The sequence below is a fragment of the Lynx canadensis genome, chromosome B1, assembly GCF_007474595.2.
Source record: "Lynx canadensis isolate LIC74 chromosome B1, mLynCan4.pri.v2, whole genome shotgun sequence".
Classification (NCBI taxonomy): Eukaryota; Metazoa; Chordata; class Mammalia; order Carnivora; family Felidae; genus Lynx; species Lynx canadensis.
In genome coordinates, this window is record NC_044306.2 from 131,580,883 (window position 1) to 131,594,930 (window position 14,048).

Genomic DNA, 14,048 nt, shown 5'->3' on the forward strand with positions numbered 1-14,048 from the left:
TAAATAGGTACAGCAAAAGCACTGGAAACAAATACTGGTTTATATTAAAATCCCTGTGAACACTAGAAATACAAAAGCATCCACAAAAAAATGTACTGATAATATGTTTATTAATCATGGAAGATTAAATGCTTGTCCCTAATATAAAGAGCAATCAAAAATGTTTGCTCTTACAACTTCTGCTCACTATTGTGTTTGAAGTCTTAACCATTGCAACCAGGTAAACAAAAGAAACAAGCAGAGTGATTGGAAAGGAAAAAGTAAAATGCCATTATATAGAGATGGTGTAACTATGCACATAGGAACTCTATGTAATCTTCAAAACTAAAAAAACAACAATAATAACAACCTACTAATTAGGCAAGTTCACAGTATAACGAATCTAAAATAGTCAATTTTTAAAAAGAATTAAATCGAATTGTTCACAGTGATTTTAAGATTTAATCTACAGTAGTCAGAAGAGTATAATAATGGTGTTCCAAATGTAAGGGAAAGAGAGTTTTCTCTAAAAATAGAACACTCAAAGAAAAGAGTGAGTCCAGAAATCAACCCACACGGATTCTGAACAAAAGTACTGTCAATTCAATGGTAATAATAAAAATCTTATTAACAAAAGATGCTGGAGCAAATAAATATGTAATTTTTAAAAGTCAACCTTCACCTCTAATGCACTCTAAACTTAAAATTAATTTAAGATGGATCATAGGCTAAATACTAAATAAAAACTAAACCATAACCTTCAAGTAGCAAACAGAATAGCTTTATGATCTTAAAAAAGATTTCTTTGATGGGACACAGAAAGCATGCACCATGATAAAAGGTGCATTGAATCCCTTCAAAATTAAGAACTTCAGCTGATCAAAGGACACAAGAAAATGAATAGCAAGTCCTACATTGGAGAAAAATTAGGAATTTAGATACTTATCCATCCAGAATATAAAATGAATTCCTATAAATCAATAATAAAAAGACAAATGATCCAATTAATAAATAAGCAAAAGCCCTTTGCAAAGACACATAACAAAGGAAGATATACAAATGGCCAACATACACATGAAAAGGTATCCAGCGTATTCATTTATCAGAGCAAAGCAAAGTAATTAAAACCATAATTAGATAACATTTCTAGGCCATTAGAAGAACTAAAAACAAAACAAAACACTTCACAGCACTAAGCGCTGGAAGGGAGTAAGGCAATCAAAGCTCTCATATATTTCCAATAGAAATGTAAAACGGGGGTACCTGGATGGCTCAGTCTATTAAGCATCCAACTTCAGCTTAGGTCATGGTCTTGCAGTCCGTGAGTTCGAGCCCCACATTGGGCTCTGTGCTGACAGCTCAGAGACTGGAACCTGCTTCAGTTTCTGTGCTCCCTCTCTCTCTGCCCCTCCCTAACTCACATTCAGTCTGTCTCTCAAAAATGAATAAACATTAAAAAAAAAAGAAGAAATGTAAAATGGTACCACCGCTTTAGAGAACTGTGTGGCAATTATAAAGTTGAAAGTACATGCATCTCACCCTTGAGAAAAGAATTTTACATGGACATATTTACCCGAGAGAAATAAAACATGTCCACTGGGGTGCCTGGGTGGCTCAGGTTAAGTGTCCAACTACGGCTCGGGTCATGATCTCATGGTACGTGAGTTCAAGCCCCACAACAGGCTCTGTGCTGACAGCTCAGAGCCTGATGCCTGCTTCAGATTCTGTGTCTGCCTCTCTCTGCCCCTCTTCTACTCATGGTCTCTCTCTCACTCTCTCAAAAGTGAATAAACATAAAAAAAAAAAAGTCCACAAAAAGACTTGTACAAGAGGATTTAGAAAAGCCTTATTCATAGTAGTAGCCCTAAACTGGAAAAAACCCAAATGTCCATTTAGAGAAGAAGATATAAATAAAGAGTGAAATGTCCATATAATAAAATACAATTCTGCAATAAAAAGAATAAAATGCGGATATATGTAAGAACATGAATGAATATCAAAACCAATATGTTGAGTAAAAGATTTGAAACAGAAGAGAATTTCTGTGCTACAGTTCTCTATGCATATGAAGTCCAAGAACTGGAAATGCTAATTTATGGTGGTAGAAATCAGAAAGTAGTTTCTTCTGGGAGTAGGAGGATTTTTTTTAATGTTTATTTATTTTGGAGGGGAGAGGAAGAGGCAGAGAAAGAGATAGACACAGAATCTGAAGCAGGCTCCAGGCTCAGAGCTGACAGCACAGAGCCTGACACGGGGTTCAAATTCATGAACAACAAGATCTGAGCCGAACAACGACCTGAGCCGAAGTCCGGTGCTTAACTGACTGAGCCACGCAGGTGCCCCATGGGAGTAGGAGGCTTTATCACAATGGACATGAAAGATAGTTCTGGGATAATGGAAATAATTTACATTTTGCTTTGGGTTGTGGGTATTGAGTATATGCAATTGTCAAAATCATTGAATTGAACACTTAAGAGCTGAGCATTTTATTGTATATAATTTACACATTAATTTTTAACTGTGAGAAAAAGAATTTAATAAGCTTGAAATCAAGAATGTCTGCCCCTTTCTAGCAGTGAGCTGATCTTTCTTTTTTTTTTATTATTTTTTTTAATTTTTTTTTCAACGTTTATTTATTTTTGGGACAGAGAGAGACAGAGCATGAATAGGGTTGGGGCAGAGAGAGAGGGAGACACAGAATCTGAAACAGGCTCCAGGCTCTGAGCCATCAGCCCAGAGCCCCACGCGGGGCTCGAACTCACGGACCGCGAGATCGTGACCTGGCTGAAGTCGGACGCTTAACCGACTGTGCCACCCAGGCGCCCCGAGCTGATCTTTCTTAAATCAAGTATGCAATTTTCCTTTTCCAAATACAACAAATCTAATTCTTCCATTCATCTGTAGAGCAGAGATGATCACCAAGGGCAGAAAGTCAACTTAAATTGGCTTGATATTTACCAAAAATTTAATATGCCTGGAACATGATAGGGAGGAAAAGAATACAGTGGGACACTAAGAAAACTTCACTGTTAGAATCAGGACTAAAATTAGGTTTTCTAAAACCAAGTCAGTAGTCTTCCTGTACTTAACTCTGTCTTTATAATATATTCTCTTTAAACTACCTAAACTCAGTTCAATTTAGAGCTTAGAAGATTCGTTCTAATTTTATTGATGGGGGAAAATGTTAAACTACTGTTTCAACAGCAAATATATTTACATATATATACACACATATGCAATTACATACATCTGTATATCTGTATATCTATATCTATATTTATATCTATCTCTCTATTTACACTTAAGCCAAAATATTGGTAAAAATGGTTCAATATCAAGAATATGATGTCAAGTTTAAAAGCAATTCAACAATTGTTATTTTTTTTTACCATGACAAAAACACACTTAAGGTAGGAAAATGAAAAGCCAATAATATTTCCCTAATTTATAGAACTAAAGAAGTATGGTCCTTCCACTAAATGTCCTTGTAACATTTAGATGTCCTCAAAATATGAAAGTGATCTTTTGATGAGGATTACTTTTCTTAAGCAGCAGGAAAATGGTTAATATAACACCCAAATTTAAATAAACATAGCTTAAATTTAGAGATATATCAGCTGCTGACAAACGCTGATCAGTAATAAATTTAGGAAATGGCCAGATGTCATAAACAAGTGCAATAAGCAGAACAAAAATAGCTCACCAGGCACTTCACTTTCACCTAAAGTATTCTCAGTAACTGTGATGTGTAACTTATTATACCCCATTCCTTCATTAGTTGTATCATTACTGTTCACTTCTCACAAGCCAAATTATAAATCAAAAGGTAGCCTTGTGGAAGTGGATTCAGTATGTAATTTGTAACAATACATCAATAGATTGAAGAAGATGTACAGTATTAAGTATGTAGCCATACGAATCAATGCTAGGTACACCATTACTAGAGTTGTAGTAACAGTACTGATTACAATGACATCTTATGTTCACCCTGGGCAACTCTAAGGAACACAAAACACCTTTCATTACTATTCCTTTCTCAGGCCTTCATTTAAAAAAAAAAAAAAAAGAGGAAAGAAAAGACATATGATCTATTCATGTATTATCATTCACACAAAATGAGAACACTTGCTTTTATAATCAGAAGAACTCATTTTAACAACATAAGTATACTCAACATTAATTCTCAAATTTTGGAGATTTTGTATGTCATGACTAGAAACAGCCACATTCCCTTGGAGTCCTTTAATACCTTAGAATAAGCAGTTCCTGAATTTAAGAAATGTGTTATAAATGTGTTGGCTTCAAATTTACAGGTGATATTTTAATTTGTATTTTAAATATTTAAGTATGTATTTAAGTATGCATTTGCCAGGTTAGAATTTAAAGTCAATTTAAATTTAACAACACACCAATAAAATTAAGAAATTACCTCCGTCGGCAGTTATAGTTTGGTGCTTCTCTTACTGTATGCAAATCTGTGTATCACTGGTGAAATTAGAGAAGCAGAAAGGGAAAATATCTGCTCAAAACATTCTGATGAATATGGGCAAAGAAATTCTCCATATTTTCATTGAAAAAGCCAAGAAATAACCTTCCCTTTAATTTTATCAGTGCTTTTGCCTCCAAATCCCAATAGATAATAATTTCTATTCTGAGTACGTCTACCCTAATAAACATAGTTTTTCTCATATTTCCATTGAGCACTTTCTTCTGAATTCTTTAACTATTCCTTTTAGAACCATAGGCAGTACACTGTAGAAAGAGGGAAGCATGGCAAATGGCTTCAGGCTTGAACCTGAGATCTTTTTTTCTCATCCCTGCTCTGTCATGTACCACTGGTATGGTTTTAGATTCGTCTCTCGATCTTGCCAAGCTTCAGTTATCACCTCTGTGTTCTTCCTCCAATGATTACATGGCTCAGTGCATATGAGACCATTTTATACAAGGTAAAGTAACACATTGGTAAGAGTTGGAATCTTTTTATCTCAAGAAACCAGAGCTATACTTTGCCAATCCATGCTTAATTTCCATTAAGTTTCCTCTCCCCTTGCCTGGGCAAGAGCCTGGGCAAGACCCACCTACCCTTGAATGTCTTTAATCCTTATTGTTACTCTAAGCACTAGAAAGCCTTCTGTGTGCCCACCCTGTTTTATAAACTCTCACTGGACAGATAATAACGGTTTCTGGATTTTCCCTTCTAAGGCCAAAAGAAGGACAGATTAGCACTGATTTGCCTTCTCCTGACAATTATAATACTTGCTAGCTCACTATGCACTGATTCTGTGCTAAGCATTGCATTAAGTGTCACGTTAGCAATATTAATCTTATTTAATTTCTCTAACAACCTGTGACAATATGACTCACAATCCTCATTTTACCAGGAAATCGAGTGATTGTCAAAGGTATAGTTGCTGATGGGGCTCCTGATGGGACGCTGACTTCGGCTCAGGTTGTGATCTCAGTTCCTGAGTTTGAACCTCATGTCAAGTTCTGTGCTGACAGCTCAGAGCCTAGAGCCTACTTTGAAATCTGTGTGTCCCTCTCTCTCTCTCTCTCTCTCTCTCTCAGCCCCTCCCCCACTCATGCTCTGTCTCTCTCAAAACTAAAATAAAACATTAAAAAAAAAAAAACGTATAGCTGCTGAAAAGTGGCAGACTGCCATTTGAATCCAGGTCCTTTGCATCTACCACTTAAACTAAACAAACCCTCTCCCCCAGGTTAACCTGATCTCACGCATTCATTTAGATTCTTAATTTTTGTTAACAATAGAAGTCAACTTCTCTTACGTTAGGAAACTGGTGGAAACAGCAAACATAGATCCTGGTTTCAAAAGAGAGCAGCCGTATTTGCAAACGCACTGATTGTCTTCCCCTGCGGCTTCTACCCCAGAACAATTGGAATATGTGTAAAATTCAAGGAGCAACATGCTGTGTCCAAAGAAGTAACAGTTTCACAAAGCAAATGCTGTTGATTTAGTAGATGATTCAGTCAATCCACTGGAAGAAGAGGTGAACAACTGACTGGGCCACGAGCAAAAAATAATAACCTTGCAACAGTTTTCAGTGTAATGCTTTTCTTAAGGCTATTTTCATAAATATTGTTAAATTCTGCCAGAAGAGTTTCTCTACCCACATTCCCACTGGATTATGATGTGTCATACATTTTAAAGGAAGTAAGTGCTTTAAAATTCTTTTTCATTGTATGTTACACAAAGTGCTAACACTACTAATACTCAAAATAGACCTGTAATCTCATTAGAAGCAACAATAGCAAACTTCCGTGTCTTAATTTTATTTTCTCTCAAGTAGCATGTTGATTAGAAAAAAAAATCATTGGTCGCTCTTACCTTAATATCCTTTTCACGTGGGTATATACTAAATGCTGATACGTGGAAACTTCTGCTGGCCTCTCTTCAGGCTGTCTCCGAATATTCACTTATTTTCAGAAGCAGAGAAACAGGAGCTTAAGAGGGGCAGGGGGAAAAGCACCTTACAATGGCCTTGCCATTATTCTCTCTGTGAATGCCTAGCAATAGAAGCCCAGAGACCAAGAAACTAAGATGCCTGAGGGCACTGACCCCAGCACGCCTTGTGTCTTTTCAGTGTGGCATTTGATCCTAGAGTCTTACTAAAAAGTGTTATCCAAGCTGAAGGTTTAGTCACCATTGTGATTAGCATACTCCAAATAATGCAAGGCTAAGAGACTTTTCTCAAAATTCTTGAGGGCAACATATTTTCATAATTAGCAATATTTAAGCCTGCATGAAAGCAGGCATGATATGGAAATCATAGTTATTAAGATTTAGACTTTTAATTCAATCCCATTTAGAAACAAGAAAAATAAAATGGAAACTAGGGTAAACCGCTCTAGCTTTTTTGATTAACACCCTTATTGCAGCCCTGGGCTGCATTCCTGAGAGTATTTCATAGTCACACCTCACTGATAAATCTAATGCTAGAGCATTCTATAGTTTCTTGTACAGATCCTGTAAGTGGGTGGAAAATGAGTTCTTAAGAGTCTGCATCTTAGAATTTTTCTAAGACAGAGAAATTTCAGTCAGCTGAATCCCTTTACTCAGCTTCTGTCTGTTTCAGCCTTTGTCACCTTTCTTCTGTTGAGTAAGCAGATCTTCCTCTGTGAGCTGGGGCCAGGGCCTGTGCTTTGTCGTCTTTTAAATTCTTCAGGACCAGTCTTGCACAGGATAGGTGATCCTTAAATACATAGTGTCTGCCTTGTAGTTAAAGTAGTGGAAACTTTGACATACGTTTGAGTTCTTCCTCACATATAATGTACTCCCTTAGAGATTTTTCTTTCCAATTAGCTGAAACTCCCCAACTAAGCACAATGTTGATTTTTGAAAAACAGTCTCCAGATTTTATCACATTCAAATATCTCTGTGTGAAACACTTTGGGAAGTTTAGATGCATATGGGTGGAAGTTTAATTCTAACTACATTTCAGTGAGTTTTTAGTGTCTGCTTTTGAGGGACAAAATATATATATATATATATATATATATACACACACACACACATATATATATATATACATATGTGTATATATACACATACATATACATATATATCCATTCAGAAAAGAAGGAACACAGTAGGTTTTTTGTTTGTTTGTTTTGTTTGAGGCCAGATTTCCATTAGCTACCTAGCTTTTAGGAAGTAGGTAGAACCATAAAATAATATCATTAATCTCTCACATGAAGGAATTCATTTTTTTTAATGTTTATTTATTTTTGAGAGAGAGAGAGAGAGAGACAGAGTGTGAGTGGGGGAGGGGCAGAGAGAGAGGGAGACACAGAATCTGAAGAGACTCCAGGGTCTGAGCAGTCAGCACAGGGCCTGATGCAGGGCTTGAACTCAAGAATCGCGAGATCATGACCTGAGCAGAGTCGGACCCTTAACTGACTGAGCCACCCAGGTGCCCCTCACATGAAGTAATTCAAAATTCGATCACAGAACTCTATAAAAACACAAAGTCTTGAAGAGCATGGCATTCAGCCCTCCTCTGTGCTCCACTACACTGCCCTATTTAGAGTCTAGGTAGAAAACTCCCTAATTGCTTTGTAAATACATTATCCCATCACAAATAGGATGAATTAAATAGTCATAGGTGAATAAAAATATGTTTGCTCTGACACTAATGTCTGACTTAAACATTACATTGTAAAATTAAAAATTATGCCTGGATGCCCATAATTCCCCATAAAATTGAAAAAGATGAAATTATGGAACCACAAAAGGCCCCGAATAGCCAAAGGAATTTTGAAGAAGAAGACCAAAGCAGGAGGCATCACAATCCCAGACTTTAGCCTCTACTACAAAGCTGTCATCATCAAGACAGCATGGTATTGGCACAAAAACAGACACACAGACCAATGGAATAGAATAGAAACCCCAGAACTAGACCCACAAACGTATGGCCAACTCATCTTTGACAAAGCAGGAAAGAACATCCAATGGAAAAAAGACAGCCTCTTTAACAAATGGTGCTGGGAGAACTGGACAGCAACATGCAGAAGGTTGAAACTAGACCACTTTCTCACACCATTCACAAAAATAAACTCAAAATGGATAAAGGACCTAAATGTGAGACAGGAAACCATCAAAACCTTAGAGGAGAAAGCAGGAAAAGACCTCTCTGACCTTAGCCGTAGCAATCTCTTACTCGACACATCCCCAAAGGCAAGGGAATTAAAAGCAAAAGTGAATTACTGGGACCTTATGAAGATAAAAAGCTTCTGCACAGCAAAGGAAACAACCAACAAAACTAAAAGGCAACCAACGGAATGGGAAAAGATATTTGCAAATGACATATCGGACAAAGGGCTAGTATCTAAAATCTATAAAGAGCTCACCAAACTCCACACCCGAAAAACAAATAACCCAGTGAAAAAATGGGCAGAAAACATGAATAGACACTTCTCTAAAGAAGACATCCAGATGGCCAACAGGCACATGAAAAGATGTTCAGCGTCGCTCCTTATCAGGGAAATACAAATCAAAACCACACTCAAATATCACCTCACGCCAGTCAGAGTGGCCAAAATGAACAAATCAGGAGACTATAGATGCTGGAGAGGATGTGGAGAAACGGGAACCCTCTTGCACTGTTGGTGGGAATGCAAATTGGTGCAGCCGCTCTGGAAAGCAGTGTGGAGGTTCCTCAGAAAATTAAAAATAGACCTACCCTATGACCCAGCAATAGCACTGCTAGGAATTTACCCAAGGGATACAGGAGTACTGATGCATAGGGGCACTTGTACCCCAATGTTCATAGCAGCACTCTCAACAATAGCCAAATTATGGAAAGAGCCTAAATGTCCATCAACTGATGAATGGATAAAGAAATTGTGGTTTATATACACAATGGAATACTACGTGGCAATGAGAAAAAATGAAATATGGCCTTTTGTAGCAACGTGGATGGAACTGGAGAGTGTGATGCTAAGTGAAACAAGCCATACAGAGAAAGACAGATACCATATGGTTTCACTCTTATGTGGATCCTGAGAAACTTAACAGGAACCCATGGGGGAGGGGAAGGAAGAAAAAAAAAAAAAAGGATGTTAGAGTGGGAGAGAGCCAAAGCATAAGAGACTGTTAAAAACTGAGAACAAACTGAGGGTTGATGGGGGGTGGGAGGGAGGGGAGGGTGGGTGATGGGTATTGAGGAGGGCACCTTTTGGGATGAGCACTGGGTGTTGTATGGAAACCAATTTGTCAATAAATTTCATATATTAAAAAAAAAAAAGAAAAAGATGAAAAGGTTTTTGAAACAATAATTGTTTTTTATGAAAAATGATTTTCATAGAAATGAAATGAAATGAAAATGAAAATGAAAATGAAAATTATTTTCATAGAAACATATAAACAGAACTATGTGAATTCAATAGAAAATATTGTGTGACCATTGGGCATGAGAACATTGAGATTCTACTGTTCAAATTATTCTAGTAAAGTTAGTATCTTACTCAAATTTTTTAAAAATAAGAAAACTCAATATTTTACATAATTTAGTATACAGCACATGTTATACAATGTCTGTGTAGTATTATGTATGTACTATATCTATATACATGTATCCATACATAATCTACATGCATAGCATATAGAATATATAAATAATTTAGTTTGTGTTTGTATACACACACACACCCCCCCACACACACACACACAGAGGGAGAGTATATGTGTGTGTATATATCCCAAATAACTCTAATACAAAGTAAAGAAATAAGCATTTTAAAGAGCCAAAAGAAAATAAATAGGGGAGTCATTCAGAGGTCACTTTTCATCCATTCATTCTCATAAATGTATGTGCATGTATGTATGGAAAGAGAGACAGAGAATCTCTGTGTGGAAAAGTAACTTTGTGAGTCAAATTTTCTTTCTTTGTATCTCATCACTGTATCTCTAGAATGTGACACATTTATGTGTTTATTAAATACTTGTTGAAAGCAGTTTTCAAAACTAACGTCAAGTTTTCTGAAACTTTCTCAATCCCCAAATATCACTTTTTCTACAGCAGCCAGAGGTAATTTATGTAAAATGTTAGTCAGATTATGTACACTCCTGTGTGTATTAAATTCTTGTCTCCCCCATTACGTCTAAAACACACCCCAGATTCTCAGATGCTAATGATCTTACCACTTCAATCTCATCTGACACCACTCTCTTCTCTGCTTATGATGTCCCTGTCACGTTGATGTTCCTTCAGTTCTCAAACTTGTCACTTTGTCATTGAACATTTGAGGCCCCTTGCCTACAAATCTGTCTTCCCAGTCTTCCCAAGGCTGCTTTTTTCTCATAATTAATTCTCAAATTATATAGTTCCCTCGTCCCTACAAGTATCTCCTTCAAATATGTATTTTACAATTAGTTGTTCATTTACTGTTCATTTCCTTCCTACTATATATCACAATTAGCTGTTATTTCACTTACTTATTTGTTCTCTTTTAAAAAAAGTTAAATGTTTATTCATTTCTGAGAGACAGACAGAGCATGAGCAGGGGAAGGGCAGAGAGAGAGGGAAACACAGAATCCGAAACAAGCTGCAGTCTCTGAGTTATCATCACAGAGCCCAACTTGGGGCTCAAATTCACAAATCGTGAGATCATGAGCCAAAGTCAGACACTTAACTGAATAAGCCAACCAGGCGCTCCTTGCTTATTTATTAGTTTTTAAGCATTGTCCCCCAGATGAGTCACTAAATTCCATGATGGCAAAGGAACATGTTAATCACATTCAGTTATTTTATCTCATTGCCTAGCACAATATCTAACATACAGTAGGTTCTTAAGAATTGAAATTGAGAGGCACCTGCGTGGGTCAGTCAGTTGAGCATAGGACTCTTGATTTTGGCTCAGGTAATGATCCCAGGGTCGTGGGATTGAGCCCCATGTCAGGCTCTGTGCTGAGCATGGAGCCTGCTTGGGATTCTCTCCGTTTGCCCCTCCCTCCTGCTTGTGCTTTCTCTCTGTCAAAAAAAGAAAAAGAAATTAAAATTGAGTGAATTAAAAGTAACTTCTGAATACCCATAACTCTTTATTTGTATTTCTCTTTAAACAATTCTTTCTACTTGTGTTAGAGCTATTTGGAATATAATTGGAATATAAAGTGCTCACGTGTCCAGGGCAAGACATGCTTTTTATTTCCTTTTTTTATTATCCATAGCACAGATATGCAGTCTTCTGAGGTAGATACTGTGATATGCTACTCAGTTTCCTCTCCAGGAATAGAGAATTCATTCCCCCAACTGCTGGAAGACAGCCCACAACCATCAGCTTTCTTTGGGAATTATCTCAGCCTTGCTCAGTGCCATACCTCCTTCCGACAGTTGCCTGCAAAAAACAATCAGAGTTGAAATATGAAGACTCAGCTTCCTCAGTCTGACTAGGGATGATTCTAAATGGGATTGACTTAAGTCTTCGCTGGACTGAAAAGAATCTCACCTTGTCTCTCAACCCACAACTATTCCCTCAACCTTATTTAAGTGTTGATCTCAGGAACACTCTCTAATAAACTTCCTTGGAAGTAATCTCCATCTCATAATCTGTTTTCCAGACAACTTGACCTGCATCATCTGCAAATATTTATTTCCCCGTTTTCCACAGTAATAGAGACCCCTTTTTTTTTTGGCTGAATTAAGGTCACATGTCCTAGTATTCCCTGCAGTCAGTTGTGGCCATGTGACTAAGTTTAGTGGGTTATAGCAGAAATTGTGTGTCCACCTGCCAGAATGTGTCCTTAAAAATTGCATTTGCATCTTTCTTTGCCCCTTCCTCCTTCTTACTGGATGGAATATCTGGAGTTACCTTGAATCCTGAGAATAACTTGGAATCAAAATCCATGCAGGGCATAGCATTAGCATGGAGGAGTCTGGGTCCTGAACATTGTGATCTATCACTCCAGTGCTGGACTGACCATGTCCAGACTTCCTGAATAGAAAGAAAAGTAAACTTCTATCTAGTTTAAGCCATGCTTAATGGGGATTTCCAGTGATTGGCGTCCAACCCCAATACTAACTGAGTACATGACACAGAGCTTCAAACATTGTTTTGAAAGTTGAATCAATAGGGGTGCATGGGTAGTTCTCTCAGTTAAGCAGTCAATTCTTGATTTCAGCTTAGGTTGTGATATCGCAGTTCATGAGTTTGAGCCCCGCATTGGGCTCTGTGCTCACGGCGTGGAGACTGCTTGAGATTCTTTCCTCTCTCTTTCTCTCTCTCTCTGCCCCTCCCCCACTTATACTACCGCTCTCTGTCTCTCTTTCTTAAAAATAAATAAACGTTAAATATATACAAAGAAAGTTGAATTAATAAATGAATAATTATAGGAAAGTTAATATTTTAGGCAAATTTTCACTGTGAATGTGAATAAGAAATAATGGGAGAACAGACGAAGGCAAAGATACCTTAACAATGGGACTCATTCCTTGAATGGCACCTTAACAATTTATATTTGAAGGCAGAAGAAAAAGTAATATAAAATGTTATGCTCTAGTTAAATCACCTTGAATAAGACTATAAAAAATCTATTCTCTATAGTGCCCCAATTTCCCTCTTTGTTTGAATCTTTACTATAAACATGAATTTATGTCTTCTAAGATGTATTTGGTAAGGCCTAAAAAAAGAGGGTATTTTAGACAATCCTCTAAGAGCAATACTATTAAAATTATTCAATTTCAAAGGGAATAAATCATGCTAAAAATGTTGACATTCTCTCTGCACTCGGTGAAAAACAATTGGCTCCTAAGAAACTAGTGTGCTAGTAAAATATAACAAATTTAACTTTTCATCTGACGATAGAAGAAAAAGAGAATTTGATACTACAAAATGATCTTATTTATATTAGAAATTTCATTGTGATAAAATACATTATTATACAGGGGAGAAAAATAGTCCCGGGTGTTGACTCTGGAGCTGGAATTCAGTCAAGTCTGAGTTCAATTCTTGACTCCAGCATTTATTTGCCATATGATCTTGGTGAACTTTTTCAGGTACCTATATTTTAATTTCCTTATCTCTTAAGTGGGACATACCTACTAATGCTTTCTTCACATATCGAGGCTATAATAGGTTAACTTGGATCTTCAATTTTTCCTAATTCTTGAGGTGATACTACTTATTAAAAAACATAATGACATTGACATAACCCATCTTTTCAACTTTGTGTCCCCAAACTCTCTCAATGGAAAAACTCATGATACCTTACATTTAAAGCATATCTGTGGAAGTGAAAAAACAATTCCACCTATGGGAAGTTGATGTCATGATATTCAGTGTTAGTCAGAGATCAATCTACATCATGAAAAATTTACATGGTGGCTTGAACGTGTCAGAATTCTCAAATCCCCTCTTCCTCATACTTGAGTGACACAGGAAAGTTTGCCATCAGTTAGCATACAACTTTTGGAAAAGGAGAAGAGGGTTAATTAAAGTTGTCTCCTTCATTCAGTTCAGATTCAATAATGTACACTGGAAGATGACACAAAATCATATTTTTCTGGTATTTGATAAATGGGGTCATCAGCATCAAATCATTTTCTACATTCTCT